Source organism: Cuculus canorus, chromosome 4 (genome assembly GCF_017976375.1).
Source record: "Cuculus canorus isolate bCucCan1 chromosome 4, bCucCan1.pri, whole genome shotgun sequence".
Taxonomy (NCBI): Eukaryota; Metazoa; Chordata; class Aves; order Cuculiformes; family Cuculidae; genus Cuculus; species Cuculus canorus.
Genome location: NC_071404.1, coordinates 28,056,757 through 28,072,272, shown reverse-complemented (window position 1 = coordinate 28,072,272; position 15,516 = coordinate 28,056,757). Strand labels below are relative to the sequence as shown.

The window sequence follows — 15,516 nt, the reverse complement described above, 5'->3', positions numbered from 1 at the left end:
ATTGAGATGTTATCATTAACCACGGTCATAAGTCTTGGCCTGTTTGTGTTAATGTTGAACTTCACACAACTTGTTAATGGCAGTGATCATTCTCTGGCTATAGGCTTTCAAAACTTCTTGAGCCAGAGGGAATATGTAGTATATTTGGGTCTCTGATTGTGGAGGTCCACAGCGGGCTGAGGACCCCTGCTTAATGCACCCGGAAGGAGATCATGGGACGGGAAGTGGGCAGACAATATAGGACCGTGCATGAAAGTAGCACTATCCATTCACAGATTGTTTATGTATAAGCTAATCCAATCATGCGGAAGCGCGTGTGTTAATAAAGGGTATAAGAGGCGCGTGTAAGATCAAGTGTGCGCCGGCCAGCCATGTAACTTCAATAAAGAAACTTGCTTCCACATCACCGTGTCGTGTCTCAACAGCGACATCTGACCTTTGCATCATACTTGCACATTTTTTGATAGGTTTCCTTTAATGCGAAAAGAGCAGAGTTTACCTGACTTCAGCCAAATAGCATTGCATACCATTGGGAACACTCTTTTGATATTTCCTGTCTTTATCCTGAAAGATTTCCCCCCACAATATTTGGCAATCAAATATTACTGCATACAAAATGAACATAATTTCTGGCTGTCACATTGTGGCTTAGGTGAAATACCATTTTGCAATCTTTCAGCTTTCACTTAGTCTGAAAATAAATTGTTCTAAAAAGGCTTCTGATATGATTTACACCTTCAAGAACACCTTCCTGGAAATCAGGTGATTTAAAGGTAGTCAATTTTTTAAAGTGGAAAAGCCAATGTACTTTGTATCGGATAGAGTTCTTAAAAGATGACTGGAGCAGAAGTACGTGGACTATTAGTTTTCTCTTCATCCTCTCCTCTCCCAGCCCCCTTTCCAAGTGGCAGGTCATTTTGTGCACATTTTTACAGCAGAAGTGCAGCAAAATTATAGGTACGATTGAAAAAAATGGTCAGGAGTAAGATATTCGTTTATGTGAGAGAAAGCCTTACCTCTGTCATCCTCATAAACCCTAGCCTGGACTGCAATTTTTGAAGAAACAGAGGGCATAAAAGCTGTCTGATGTGATTCGCCCATTTCATCTTCACTGGCTTCTTAAGACTGTACCATTCCCATGAAATCAAAGCAGAATTGCTACCTTTCAAGGAGACCTTCTGCCTGAAATTTTGCATCTAGCAAAGCCATAAACTATAGACTTATCAACAGTAAAAGAAGTTAGTGAAAATGCAATTCTTGCTTGACCTGGGCCTGTAATAGTTTGTTTTGTATGGGGGAAATGCCATGAATTTATAATCAGTGATCATATATGATAGGACAACTACATTCATTTTCAGCGCAGATTTGTGAGGATTTCACAGAATCACAGAATTATAAAGTTATTTGGTTGAAAAAGACCTTTGAGCTCATTGAGTCCAATTGTACCTATTCGTTACTAAACCATATCCCTCACCACTTTGTCTTCTCTCTGTTTAAATACCTCCAGGGATGGTGGCTCAACCACTTCCCTAGGTATTCTGTTCCAGTGGCTGCTAACCCTTTCAGTAAAGAATATTTTCTTAATATCTTATCTGAACATTCCCGGGTGCAACTTGAGGCCATTTCCTCTCATCCTATCCTATCAGATATCATGGCTGAAATTGTCAGTGCTCAGTGTTTCACTTGGTATCCTGTACATCTTCTGTCTGATTCAGCAGAGCCTATGCAGTCTGCAGAACAGATGGAATAGAAATTCCAATTATACATAGTTATCTTTCTTCCTTCCTGCTTTCCTTTATATTTTCACTAAGTCTTAAAGCTGCTTTTGTAGAACTGTCATACTGTCCTGGAAAAAAGCTAACAATTGAGAGTGATGCCGATGTGATGGTTCTTCAAACTCAACTAAGAGAGTAAAATAGCCAAGATAATCTACAAGAGATCTTAAAGGAAGTAATCGGAGTGGGGGTGGGGGGGGCGGGAAAGGAATTCTGTCTCTTGGCTATGGCTGTAGAAGAAAATTAGTTGCTATATTTAACACTGTTGTCTGCTTTAGAAATTGTGTTTCATTCAGCTGTGCCATATACAGAATACTGCTGTTGGTAACACTATTACAGACAGAATGATCCTCTACCCTGAAAGTGTGTTATGTTATGTAGAAGTACAAGGCAAACCAACAATTGTTAATGGGGAGAAAAAAATCTGAGCTTCATCCTAAAGGAATTTCAGTGTTTCTTAACTCAGAGAATTATCTTTTTTTTTTTACATTCCCCAGAATGCAAAGGTGTTTCTCAATCAATATTTTAATGAGGAAAATGAAGAGTTGTAGGTCATGATTGTGAGAGTTCCTATGAATTCTTTTTTAAAAAGCATAGTTAAATGTTATTTTAATGGAATGTAAGTGATATCTGAGCTATAATAACCCAAATTATATAGTTACATATATTCTGATTTTTTAAATGGAATACAGCCTTACCTTTCTTACATTTCATCAGCGAAGAATAAAATGCTGGCAAACCAGACAACTAGCAGTACCTTGGAGATTTTTGTATTATTTTTTATTATGTCTTTTACAATGGTGTGAGTGAAGTAAGAATTTAATGAGTACTTGCCTTCTACCCTGTAAAATTTGCTGGGGATTTTGTGATTTCAAGCTCTAGAGTTTATGAATGATTTCTGAATCATTCATATCTGCAGTAGTAATTTGCTGCAGAACTTTTTTAGCTTTTTATGACAGCTTCCCAAGATCTTAGGCATCAGTCTGGCTATGAAAATATATCAGACTGTGTTTAACTTTTGCGTTTAAGAATTTCTAATCATGAATTAAAAAAGTGGGGCCTAATGTAAATTTAAAAAGGAGAATCTGTTTCTGCAGATAACTGTTCTTCTAAATGATTTTCTAAATGAATTTCACTTTTTTTTTAGAAACATGTTAAATATTTTTTGCCTAACTGTACTTTCTATAATAAAAGAAAAAGCTGTAATTCTGCTGAAAAGTCATGATATTTCAGTAGATCTAATTGACCTATCAGTGCTTTCAAGTGCCTCCCTGCTTTTCCAGGGCACAATCAAATTTTCTAGTAGTAAAAGTCTGAGCATTAATCCTAAAGCTGTTTTGATATGTATTGATTTTTCTTTCTTAATGTGTTCAGTTCTGATTTGTTAGAATATAATGTGGTTTTTTTCCTTTCCTAGTAATTGTGCATATTTCTTATTTCTTTGTATCAAACTGGAAATGTGTAACTGAGCATGTGTAGATATATACTACAACATATGAGTTGATCTGTGTTTCAAAGTGTTTCAATGAGGTGCTTTAGTTTGTTATATGCTTATGTGCTAGTCCTTGGTAAGAGAGATTCTGTGAAAGACTGAGTAGCCTATTTTACTCAAAAAGGCAAATTATTTCTTAATCTGAATTTAAGCATCCTCATAAATAAATATTGGCACCAAGCTTTGCAGTTCACTTGGGTAATGCAAATTTCTCGTAGCAAAGAAAATAATGGATCAGTGATGCATATTGTACTTTTAATTAGAACAATTTATAGTTCCAGTACATAATAGACTGGAGAATTCCTATACAAGATCAAATTTCATTTTTACTTCTATTTTTTGTTCCCAAATCATTTTTCTGTGCAATATGCACAGATGATGTAAGGGCAATAGTGGAATTTTTCTTCAATGATAAACTTCTGTATCTCTCTGAAACCAGTAGAGATGTATTAAAATAGCTGGATAATTTGGACTTGCTGATAATTTTCACTGTGTAGTTTAATAGTTCAGCACAGCAGAATGTAATGTGGAATACGTTGTTGTATTGTAACCTAATCTTCTGGAGACACAGAACTGGTACTTTACCATGCTTCTGGTGGAATAAAAGATAAGTTTACCTGTCTGCAGTACTGGCAGTTGCTTTATCTTTTGCAAATTCCAAATATAAATCTTTCAAGGGCAAAACAGGAAATCTTTAAACTTGCAATGTTCAGCTTTGTGATCTAAAAGGCATTGTTTTTTTGAAGGCCATTTTTACTTTTTTCACTCAAAGTTCTGTTATTGTTTCATGTATTGACTCAGAATCATAGAATTGCTTAGTTGGAAAAGACCTTTGAGATCATCAAGTCCAACTGTACCTGTCCGATACTAAACCATATCCCTAAGCACCTCATCTACATGTCTTTTAAATACCTCCAGGGATAGTGATTCAGACACCTCCCTGGGCAGCCTGTTCCAGTGCCCGATAACTCTTTTGATGAAGAAATATTTCCTGATGTCTAATCTGAACCTCCCCTGGTGCAACTTGAGGTCATTTTCTCTCATCTTATTGCCTGTCACATGGGAGAAGAGACCTATACCCACCCCACTATAATCTCTTTTCAGGTAGCTGTAGAGTGTGATGAGGTCTCCCTCAGCCTTCTGTTCTCCAGGCTAAACAACCCCAGTTCCCTCAGCCACCTCTCATAAGGCTTGTTCTCCAGCTTCTTCACCAGCTTCATTGCATTTCTCTGCACACACTGCAGGACCTCAATGTCTTTCTTGTAGTGAGTGGCCCAAAACTGAACATGGTATTCCAGATGCAGCCTCTCCAGTGCTGAATACAGGGGCACAATCACTTCCCTGGTCCTGCTGACCACACTGTTTCTGATACAGGCCAGAATACCATTGGCCTTCTTGGCCACCTGGGCACACTGCTATGTTCAGCCGGCTATCAACCAACACCCCCTTCTCTGCCAGGCAGCTTTCCAGCCACTCTCCCCTAAGCCTATAACGCTGGATGGGGTTGTTGTGTCCCAAGTGCAGGACCTGGCACTTGGCCTTGTTGAACCTCATACAGTTCACCTGGTTGTCTTGTGTGTGCTGTGAGATAGCACTCAAGATGATCTGCTCCGTGACCTTCGCTGGTACCAAGGTCAGACTGGCAGGCCTGTATTTCCCTGGATCCTTCCTCCCACCCTTCTTGCAAATGGGTGCAACATCTGCTGGCCACCAGTCAAGTGGAACCTCCCCAGACAGGCAGGACTGGTGGTAGATGATGAATAGGGGTTTGGTAAGCAGCTCTCCCAGCTCTCTTAATGCCCTCAGGTGGATCCCATCTGGCTGCATAGACTTGTGAATGTCTAATTGGCTGAGCAGGTCTCCAAACATTTCCTCTTGGATCATGGGAACTTTGGTCTACTGTTCCTGTCTTCCTGCTCAGTTGGCCGGGAGCCCAGAGAACATCTGAACTTACAGTTAGTGACTGAGGCAAAGAAGGCATTAAGTTCCTCATCCTTATCCTCATCCTTTGTCACTATTGTTCCCCCTGTATCCAGTAAAGGATGGAGAGTCTCCCTGGTCCTAATTTTGTTGTCAATGTCTTTGTGGAAACATTTTTCTGTTATTTTTCACAGAACTGGCCAATTTAAGTTCTAGTTGGGCTTTAGACCTTCTGGTTTTCTCGCTGTATGATCCTTGTAGTCCTCCTGAAATGCCTGCCCCTTCTTCCAAATCTCATAGATTTTCCTCTTTTTTCTGAGATACACTCAAAGCTCTCTGTTCAGTCAAGCCAGTTTTCTTCCCTGCTGGCTCATTTTTCAGCACATGAGGATAGCCTGATCTTGTGCTGCCTGGATTTGGAATGGTTGGACTTGATGATCCAATGGGTCCTTTCCAACCTTGTGATTCTGTGATTCTGTGTGATTTAAAATGGCTTAGCACATTGTGGTATATTTAATTAATAACCAAATATCAAATCATACTCCAAAAGTTTTACCAGCTAAAAATTAATAATGTGGATGCAGTTCTTGGCAAAAATTGGTAAATGGAAGAATATTTTGTGACTATTTAGGTGTTCTAGGTCAACTCAATATCAAACGTTAGGTCTCTAGATTAGTTTGCAAAGGAAGGCACTGTGTAGCAAAACAAGTACGTGAAACACATCAATGTCATACTTTTAATAGGTAACAGTACGTATTGATAGTTGTGGGATGCATACTATACACCCAAATGATCTTAAATTTAAATTGGATACTTGGGAACAATCCAATAATTAAAAATCAGGCAGCATCACAGAAAATCAGATGCAATGCAATTCAAATATAGTGTAACTTAATCAAGAAAAACATAACTAAAATTGCAAATTAAAACTAAATATGGGATGATGATCAAAATACTAATATTGACTGCAGTAAGGCTGTAAATGTAGAATAATGATACATGGAAAACCTGCCCTAGACTACAAGCTGTTATTAATTGGAGAATATAATTTTACTTGCATATCTGATACCAACAGGAATGGGAAGCACAGGGTTTTGAGAAAATTGGAAGTGCTGAATTTGCAAACTGGAAAAAAGCACACTCATTTGTCTGTTGTAAGCATCAGAAGAAGCTGTTAGCATTAGCTTAGAAACAGTTAGCTGTCCTATCTTGGAACTCCTAGTGAAGACATACACCCTCATCTACAAAAGAGCTGCTTTGGGATATGGGAATGAAAATGGTGTTTTGGGGGTTTTTTTGGGGTGTGGGACTGGGTTATTTTTGTGGTTTTTTGTTTGTTTAAATCCTATGTAATTTCCTGTATATACTTTGTGCTCAATTTCAGAAACTGCACAGAAATTAGAGGAAAACATTTTAACCCAAATTATGGAAGAAGGTAATACTGATTCTATTCATGCTCTTCTCTAAAAATGTCAGGGCAGCTGCTTCTTATCTGCAGCCCAATCAGGCAAGGAAACCAGGGAGTTAGGGATGTGCAGGCTAGTGGATCAATTGTATTTGCCTTCCTTTTTAAGCACATAATTCACTGTTCTTTTTGGGGGTTGTTTTCGATGAAAACTGATGCAGCATATGTTATCCAGTTCCCCTCTTCTGTCCAAGGCAGTGAGAGTAAGGGGATGGGAGCATGTACTCAAATTACTCAGTGCACCTGCCTGATTCACAGAAAGCTGTAGTTCTTGTGAACTAGAATTCTGTCAGGGAAAACAAGATAGGAAGCTCCATTGACTCCAGGACAACAGAATAAAAGCCTTCCATTTTCATGAGAGAAGCCCTTTGGTTTTTTAACAGGAACAGAATTTTCCCACAGCAAGCTTCAGATTTTGACAGAAATTATGTTTTCTACCAGAAAATTTCAAATCATTTGTAAACATGAGATTTCAGTAGGAGAAAAAGTTCTGCAAGGTATTGCCATTTTGTTTCATCCAATTGGTAGGTCTAATATCTAGTGAGGTGCCTTGCTTTTTGTTTTTCAAATGTGCTGATAATTTTCCTGAGAAATGTTTTATAAACCTTATTGTCATTTATAACTTCACAATTAAATTAAATATGTGGCTTCACAGTTGTGTCTTACAGAAAGAAGCAGAGATCTGGCAGGAGCCTGCATAACTGTAATGATGATATGCTTTATTGCTCAAAGGACAGCCAGGAACAAGATTAGAGTCTTTATAAGAGTGACATGTTGGAACTGAAGGCACTTATTATTACTGTGTAGGGATACACTATTACTCTTTTCAGTCAAGGCAGAAGTCCCCTTAGCTGCAATGGGACTGGAATTACACCCAATATCTTCAATTATTACTGAAAAAGCAAACTTAGCAGAAGTATTTATTACTGCTTCTGGCATTTAATAGTTTGTTATGATAGTTGTGTTCCATTGGCTTGGTATTATTTGACAAAGAAGAGGATAAAATCCCAATTTTATCTTATGTATTCTGCTTCACCTCTTGGAGAGAAGAAGAGTAAGGACTGCTGTACTTTGGATGAATATGCATTGCTTTGCCCTCTGTTTTTTCTCTTTTGTTTGGGCTTTGCTAACCTGGGAGGCCTGAACATCCCACTTGTTTTTTCCATAGGGTGACAAGAGACGATGTTACTAAATACTAACATGAATTGCTTTGATTAGGAGTGGACTTGGCTAAATTTAGAGGAAAGTAAGGTAAGAGACAAGGTAGGCTTACAGCCTGACAACCACTACAGCATTCCCAGCTGTGCTGTAAACTTCCAGCCACATAATCCACTGCCTGAGATGCGCCAGTATAATGGTGCTCACTGTGCAAATAAATATCATGTCTGTCTTAAATGGCTGTGCTAATTGCTGGTGTAAGAATCATAACATGTCCATGGTATTCATCTTCCCTGAAAGATCTATGAACGGCTTTTACTTCCTGTAGGAAACAAATAATACCTCCACACTATTCTATTTTGCTTTTGAAGCTGGTAAAGGTGTTCTAGGTATTACAGGCTGCTTCGTGCTGAAGTTGAGGATGTTTTAGGATTATTCTACTGTGAGTTGTGCAAAACCTTGTCTATTCATATGCAGGTATGGAAGAGAATGGTAGGATGACATTTGAGGACTGTGGCATTGTGCCCAAGTAGTGGTGTATTCATCTTCTCTACAAAGTGAGGGGAGCAAGAACCTTAAGGAAGAGAAGTTTCAAGCTTTAACTTATGTTCCTGAAGGTTTCAGCCAGCTTGGACAGAAAGCAGCAATACACAGGAGTGGAATTGGGCACTTGGAAGGAAACTGTTCTTCCCAGGTTCTTGTATGGACTATGTGGAACTGGCTCCTTACTAATTACAGAACTGAATCTTAATCGGTTGGGCATAGATCAGCTCTGAAGGTTTACAATGTGGAATGTGATGTGAGGAGTAAAGGAAACTAAGAAAAAGATGTGGTGGAAGACTGCAGCACCTTAAAGTTCCAGTAAAGGCAAGACATTGTGGAAAAGTGGAAAATTAATAAAACCACACTTCCCTTGCTGCCTATGAGCAAGATAACTGGAAAGCAGCCTTTTTTTTGTAATAATAGTTGTTTCTGGAGCACTTGATTTATTTTTTTTTTGTCTTTCCAATTTCCACTTAGCTCAGCAGGGGTAAACCATAGTTCACCGTTATAAGCCATTATCATAAGACCATTATAAAGTACATTGAATGTCTACAGAGGACAGCACAATGCTAAGAGCTCAGAAGAATTCCTCCTCATGTCAGTGCACAGTGCTGTGGGTGAAGCTGAACTGATTGCTGGCTTAGAGGCAAATGGGAGAGGTTTGCTGAATTTTGTTTAGAATGCTACTGTGTAAGTGATAACAGTACCAGAATCTCCTAAGCACTGGACAGAAAGTGGAGGAGAACACAAGCACAAGAATGCCTCAATGTCAAAACAAAACTGGAGCCAGAGGACAAACTAGCTGAGCATGTACAGCAAAAGTAATAGCCCCACAACCACTAATTCTGTGTTATGTAGGGACTTATGAGTTAGAAATTGGTAGAGAAGACAGCAAACCAGGTCAGGCTCCTTGGATCCTGAAGATGCTGAGCTATGTAGGAAGGAAGTTACATATATCTTAATATGAGTTTGGGCTGCTTTGTAACAGCAGCTACTGATAGATTTTTTTTTAAAAATACATTTTTAATGCCTTAACATAAATATACATGTAATATAATTTTTACAAATTTACTTCTATGCAGATTACTTGGGAAATATTGCTATTTCTGGTGATTGAAATCTAGTAGATTCTTCCTGCCTACCTGTCAGTTGTCATTCTACTGTATCAATTTTCTCTAGTTTCAAGGAAGGTAATGACTTCCCTCTGTGCTGGCCACATCCCTGCCAGTGTACCTCAGCATGCCATTCACTTTACATATGATGAGACTGCACTTGGTGGCTTGCATTCGGTTGCTGCAAAACCAGTCACTTTCCAACCTGCTCCAGGGGCTGACATCTGTAGTTTTGCTGGACTCTGAGTTTTCGGTTAGCCCAATCCTTCAGTATATTAAGGTGACTAGAAAGGAAGCTCTGCCACTGATTGTGTCAGCCACTCTCCCTAATGTAGAATCATCCCTGTACTTGCTAATGACACACTCTGTGCCATTTAGGAAGATGTTGAACAATGTTGGCTCCAATGTTGATTGTTTTCCTCGTTGCTGGCTGCCAGCTTGACCTCAAGCCATTAATAACTACCTTTTGAGCTCTGGCAGTCCAGCTAGCTAACTTTCAACTCATTTAACAACTTGTTTATCTACCCCATCATTCCCTAGCTTCCAAATATGAATGCTGTGGGAAACAATGTCAAAAGCCTGACTAAAATCAAGTTATGTTACTTCCATTACTTTCAGTAATGTAGACAGCGTCTATATTGTAAAGGGCAGTCAGCTTGATCAAGTATGATTTGTCTGTGGTAGGTCTGTGCTAATTAGTTTAATTACCATTTTCTACCTCATATGCTTTGAAATGCATTCCATGAGGGACTACTAGGGACTAAAATGAGGCTTATAGCTTCCTGGGCTCTCCTTCTTGCCTTTTTTGAGATGGGTATAGCACTGGTTTGCTTTTCTGTCATCAGAGACCCCTCTCATCACAATTTTTTCACAAGAGGTAGGCAGCAGTCTTGAAATTCTACCAGTCAGCTCCTAAGTACCTTTTGAATTACATTGTTCCTCACCTTCTTTTTGCAATTAATGTGCCTACAAACACCCTTCCCTTGTTACCCTTTCTCTTTCCACTTTCAGGTTCAGCTGCATTTTGAAGCAGTATTTTATGCTTCACAGAATGAAAGAATCATTTAGTTTGGGAGGGACTTTTGAGATCAAGGAAGAACTTGTCTGAGACATGAAAATCAGAGGTAGCCTTTGCTGCTCTTCTGAAACCCAGGGCTGTGGTCCTGCTTTTTGTGCTTTTCCTTCCCCTCAGTATCCTCGCTCTACCGTCTGTCTCATGGTCACTGGAGCTGAGGCTTCCTCTGAATTTCACATCTCGGACAAGTTCTTCCCTCTGGTAACAAAGAGGTCCAGCAGAACTTTTTTTTTGTTTGTTTTCTGTTAGCTGTGACAGGAAATTGTCATCAATGTGTTCATCTACTCTATAGTAGATGCCCACTACAACAGCACACGTGGTGGTCTGCCTGGTAATCTTCACCTGTAAACTCTTGGCTGACTCCTGACCCACCCCAAGGCAGAGCTCTGTGTATTCCACCTGCTTTCTCATACAGAGGTCAACTCCCTCTCCTCACCTTCCCATGTTGTTCAACAACAAATAATTCTTTGTTGCTGGTATCCTTATCAGTTTTGTTGCCTTGCTTCCATGTCTTGTACGCTCCCTTCTGTGTTTTAGCTCATTGAGAAAACCCTGACGTAGCCAGGCAGGCCTTGGCTAAAATTCTTGATCTTCCTCATGATGGAATGGATTGTTCCTGGTTCTTAATAGGTTTTCTTTAAAAATCATCCTCCTCCCTTCCTGCTTGATGACTGCTTGCTGGGGAATTTCACTTAGCAATTACCAGAACAAGCCAAATTATACTGTCCTAAAGCCCAGAGACCTAACTCTGCTCCTCACCTTCTCACCTATTCTTTAGATCCTGAACTCTGTCATCTTGTGGCCACAGCAAACGAAATGTTCTGTAAGTACTTGCTTTGTACCTGGATGTTTCTACAAAAGGTAGCTTGAGAAAAAGCAGCCCCGTGTGATTTTGCATGAGCTGCATAATTTAAATGTAAAGTGGCTTACATGGTAACCTAACATCATAACTGAGTTCACAACACTGATGAATATTTCCTGTAGAAAACTTGTTTTTGGCTTTTGTAGGAACTCAGTTTGCGTTTAGATGCATGTATCATTGAAACTAAATCCTCAGAGCAGAATCCAGGGTATTTTTAGAGTCTTGATAATAAAGGACCTTGTTTTACTTTTATCTGACTAATAGCTTAAACAAATGGATTACTAATTTGGTAGGCCAATTTAATACGATTTATCTTAATAAAACTCTACAAATCCAGTGCCACTGCCATTTTTAGGGGAAAACATTCTGTAGTCTGTATAGGCATTTTAGGAGAGAAGAAAAAAAAAGTAAGAGCCAAAAAAAAAGAACCCCTCAGTCAGTCTGCGGGCATTTGAATTACTCTCCTCAGTACTGATCGGGATACGGAAGTGCAGGCTCTATTTCCTGCAAAATAAGTAACCAGGGAGAACATAGGAATTGTAACTATATAGAGAGCTGAATAGCTGAGTGCAGAACATTAGGATTGGCACCAATATATACTGAAAATCTAGGAAAGTGTGTTCTTGTAAATGACATAAATAAAGGAAAACTGAAAATAATTTTTCTTTAATGCTTGTTTCAAGAAAGCCTCTGTCTGCGATTGAAGTTTCAGAAGGGTTTCATGTTTTGTGCAACAAAAACTTTGAAGCAATATGGCACATGGCTTCAGCTAAGGTTCCTGATTATATGGTGTAGCTGTAGCCAAACATGGCTTTAGTGGAATGAGCATTTTCAATGTTATTTGTCTGTTATTTGCCTCACCCAGCTGCATAAAGCTTGATGAAATAGTTAACAGAATTAGTGTGCTTGCATCAGTAAACACTGAATGCTTAGAGATAATCATTCTGACTAGTCACAAGACTTTCCAGATTGATCTGTTATATATGAGTGGATGTTTAGTTTTTGATTTATTTATACCAGGAATGGCTTTCTATCTGTTATAGCAATAAATTTTCTGAACTACCAAATAGTTTATCTTCTTGCTTGCTTTCAGCTTATTACAACACTTCTAGGTATCTGGGGATAATATAAACATCTGTTCCCTGGAGACTGACTCTTCACACACAATAATCATAAAGCTAATGAATGGAGTGGAGAATGGTGTTTAGGAAACAACTAGGGACACTTTTGCCTCTATTTGCTAACTGTCACCCTAGTATTTCATCCCTTTCTGACACACCCTACAGCAAACTTGCCAGATGCAATATTCCATTTGCTCTAGAGCAGGATAGAAAACTCAGATAGTGACTCTGTCACTTGAACATCTTGCTCTAACAATGTGTGCTAGCATATCATGAGAAACTGATTACCCTGTCTCCTTTGCCACCCACTCGGAACCCTAAAGCACAAAAACAAAAGAAGGTCTCATTCTAGAACTCGATAGTATTCTTGGTGAGATATCTTCTCCCATAATTTCTCATGATTTAAGATGGATGAAATGGATTACTTTCCTGCTACACTTTCAGTTTGCTATTTTTAATGATAGAAGTGAATCTGACACCTAATTTGCATTCATTAAAACAGGCTTGAGAAAATGTGTTGTAAATGAATCTTGAGACGAATATAAATTAGCGTGGTTCAGAGTAAAATAATTTCCTTGTTGTGGGTCAGAATGAAAATAACACTGTGGGGAGATTATTTCACTTCTGTGTACTGAGTATTCTTGTATCTTTTTATACCTCAAGTCTCAGGCAGCATACAGCTCTGTTTTTCTAAGGTAGTCAGATGAATGTTAATTCTTGAGTCTCTCCTAGATTATAGGTGTGATAAAACAGGCCAACAAATGTCTCTGTATTGAGCAGCGAAATAGCTGCAGGTGAGAAAGTGCTCTGTAGCTTTTGCAAGAAACATGGATATAGTTAATTCAGCATATGTCATTTTACTAAGAATGTACAGGGGACGGGATGAAAGAAGAGCGTGGTTTTGGCTGTAGCAAAATGAAATTCAGTAGACTTAGTAAGGCATTGTATGTTGCCTGCTGTAACAGGAGGTGCTGCACTTCTGTAACGTGGATAATGCTCTTTCAACTTATGTCTCATCTCAGAGGGGCAGCTAAGAAAGCTTAGGAAGCTTAGTCCTTGCCCAGCACTTGTTTATTATCTTATGCTCTTCCCTATATCACCAACCTGATGTTTGGGAAAAGCTTTTCCGTAATGCAGAATCTGTTAGGTGAAAGATAAGTATTCTGTGCGGAAACAGTGCTTTTATTTCTCTCTTCTGTTGTATTTACAGGAATAATTGCAGTTCTTTAATCCTGGTTTTAGCAAATTTTTAACTGTATTCCTTCTTCAAATTCTGTATGCAAATGCTGCTTGTCATAAATACATTTATTTTCTACCAGTGTAGGTTCAGCAGTAGGTGTTTGTTCCTTAATGGATGAACGGTTTATATCTATTTCCAAACCTTTTATTTCTTTATTTCATGGCAAGTTAAAGTCTAACAGCTGAAAGGAAATCACTATGGTTACTGCATCTAGTTCTAGCAATGAGTCCAAGATTTAAGTCTTACCTCTTGCAGCAATACATATATATTTGAGATCCCCCCAGACATTTAGGATCATTCTTGCAAGTGTTAAAACAGACATTGCCAGTTTTAGATAATTCAATTGCGACGCTTTTCTTGCAAGCCAGTGGTCTGTTGTTATAAATGGATTGCTTACATAAGAAGTGAAAGAATACACATGAGTTTGAAATCCTACTCCAAGCAGTGTTGGGTTTTTAAAGTCAGAAATCTAACATTTAATCACCACCTTGTTAGCAATCTGTGTCAACACTGTCAGCCAAAAAAATCGTTGAAACTTGGTTCCTTCTCAGCTGCAAATATTACTAAAACATCATTGCGGGACATTTTTAAGTATTACAAGAGCTATGAATGTTATGAAACACCTGAGTTTCAGAAACCTATAGCAGAAGACTTTATGGCCCAGGTGGTTGGTATTTCCTATGTTGAGGTCTCTCACCCCAATTAGTAACTAATTTCAATCCAATTGCTTACAGATGGTGGAAAATCACAGACCTGCCACAGCTCTCTCTGGTAGACAGGTATCCATCCAGAAGCCAAATTACCAACCCCAGACCAGAATCACATAGGGAGATTTGTTGATATGCCCGGGCATTGCCTAACATCAAGCATGCAAATTGATTTTAACAGAGCAGCTTGTGCATACAAAGTTACATTTGGGTTTAAGTTCCGTATGGAACTGAAATTGGAACACAGATCTGTGCTTAATCTTCAGTTGTTTTAACATGCCAGACTTCTGCAGGGCTGGAAAGTATGTTGATTTGTACTGGTGCTGCCATGATTGCTAATTCAATTGACCTTGTGCCTGATTTCAAGCACCCAGTGTCCTCACTTAAATGGAAGGTGCTTAGAGGAACATAGGTGCCAGAGCATTGTCAGAGCAGTTCTGGGAGCAACGCGGAGAGCCAAGCCTAATGGAAGAATCTAAATAAATAATGTTTTTTTTTTCTGGTAAGCGTTTGTTCTGGCTATGGCTCAGGTCACAGGACTTAATCTGGATGGGGAATGACTAATCTGGGCCGTTTTGTTCTTCAGGTCAATAAACCATCGTACAGGGGTGTCTATGATTAGTGGATGGGAAAAGAAGGCTTAGAATTCCCCAAGAACTGAATTTCAAACATGAGTATAGTCACTAGCACAGGCCAAGTTGAATCCATATCATAAAATGTGACAATGTTGGATTTTTATTGCATTCCTACAGTGCTGTTACTTGCTAATCTTGAAGGGCCCATTATTGTATAATGTCTGTTCTCTAGATATTTTTTCTAAATGAAATGGAGAGCTAATTAAAATTTTAAAGTAAATCTTTAAGCCATAAATCATGTTATTCTAAATTGCAGTTGTCAGTTGCACATCACATTTTTCCATTTGAGATATTTTTACTTTATGATATTAATTTTTTTAGCTTTTGAGAACACTGAAGTCTTATATTGTGTTTTACCATAAGTAATCTTTTCCATTTAGTGACTCATCATAACTGTGGTTTATTTTTGTC

The 15,516-nt window shown here is 38.7% G+C and overlaps 1 protein-coding gene across 5 annotated transcripts in view; it reads right to left on the bottom strand.

Moving 5' to 3' along the window:
• GABRB1 (gamma-aminobutyric acid type A receptor subunit beta1) overlaps positions 1-15,516 on the bottom strand; it is a 118,922-nt gene that overhangs the window by 60,747 nt on the left and 42,659 nt on the right. The gene's annotated exons all lie outside the window — the stretch shown is intronic.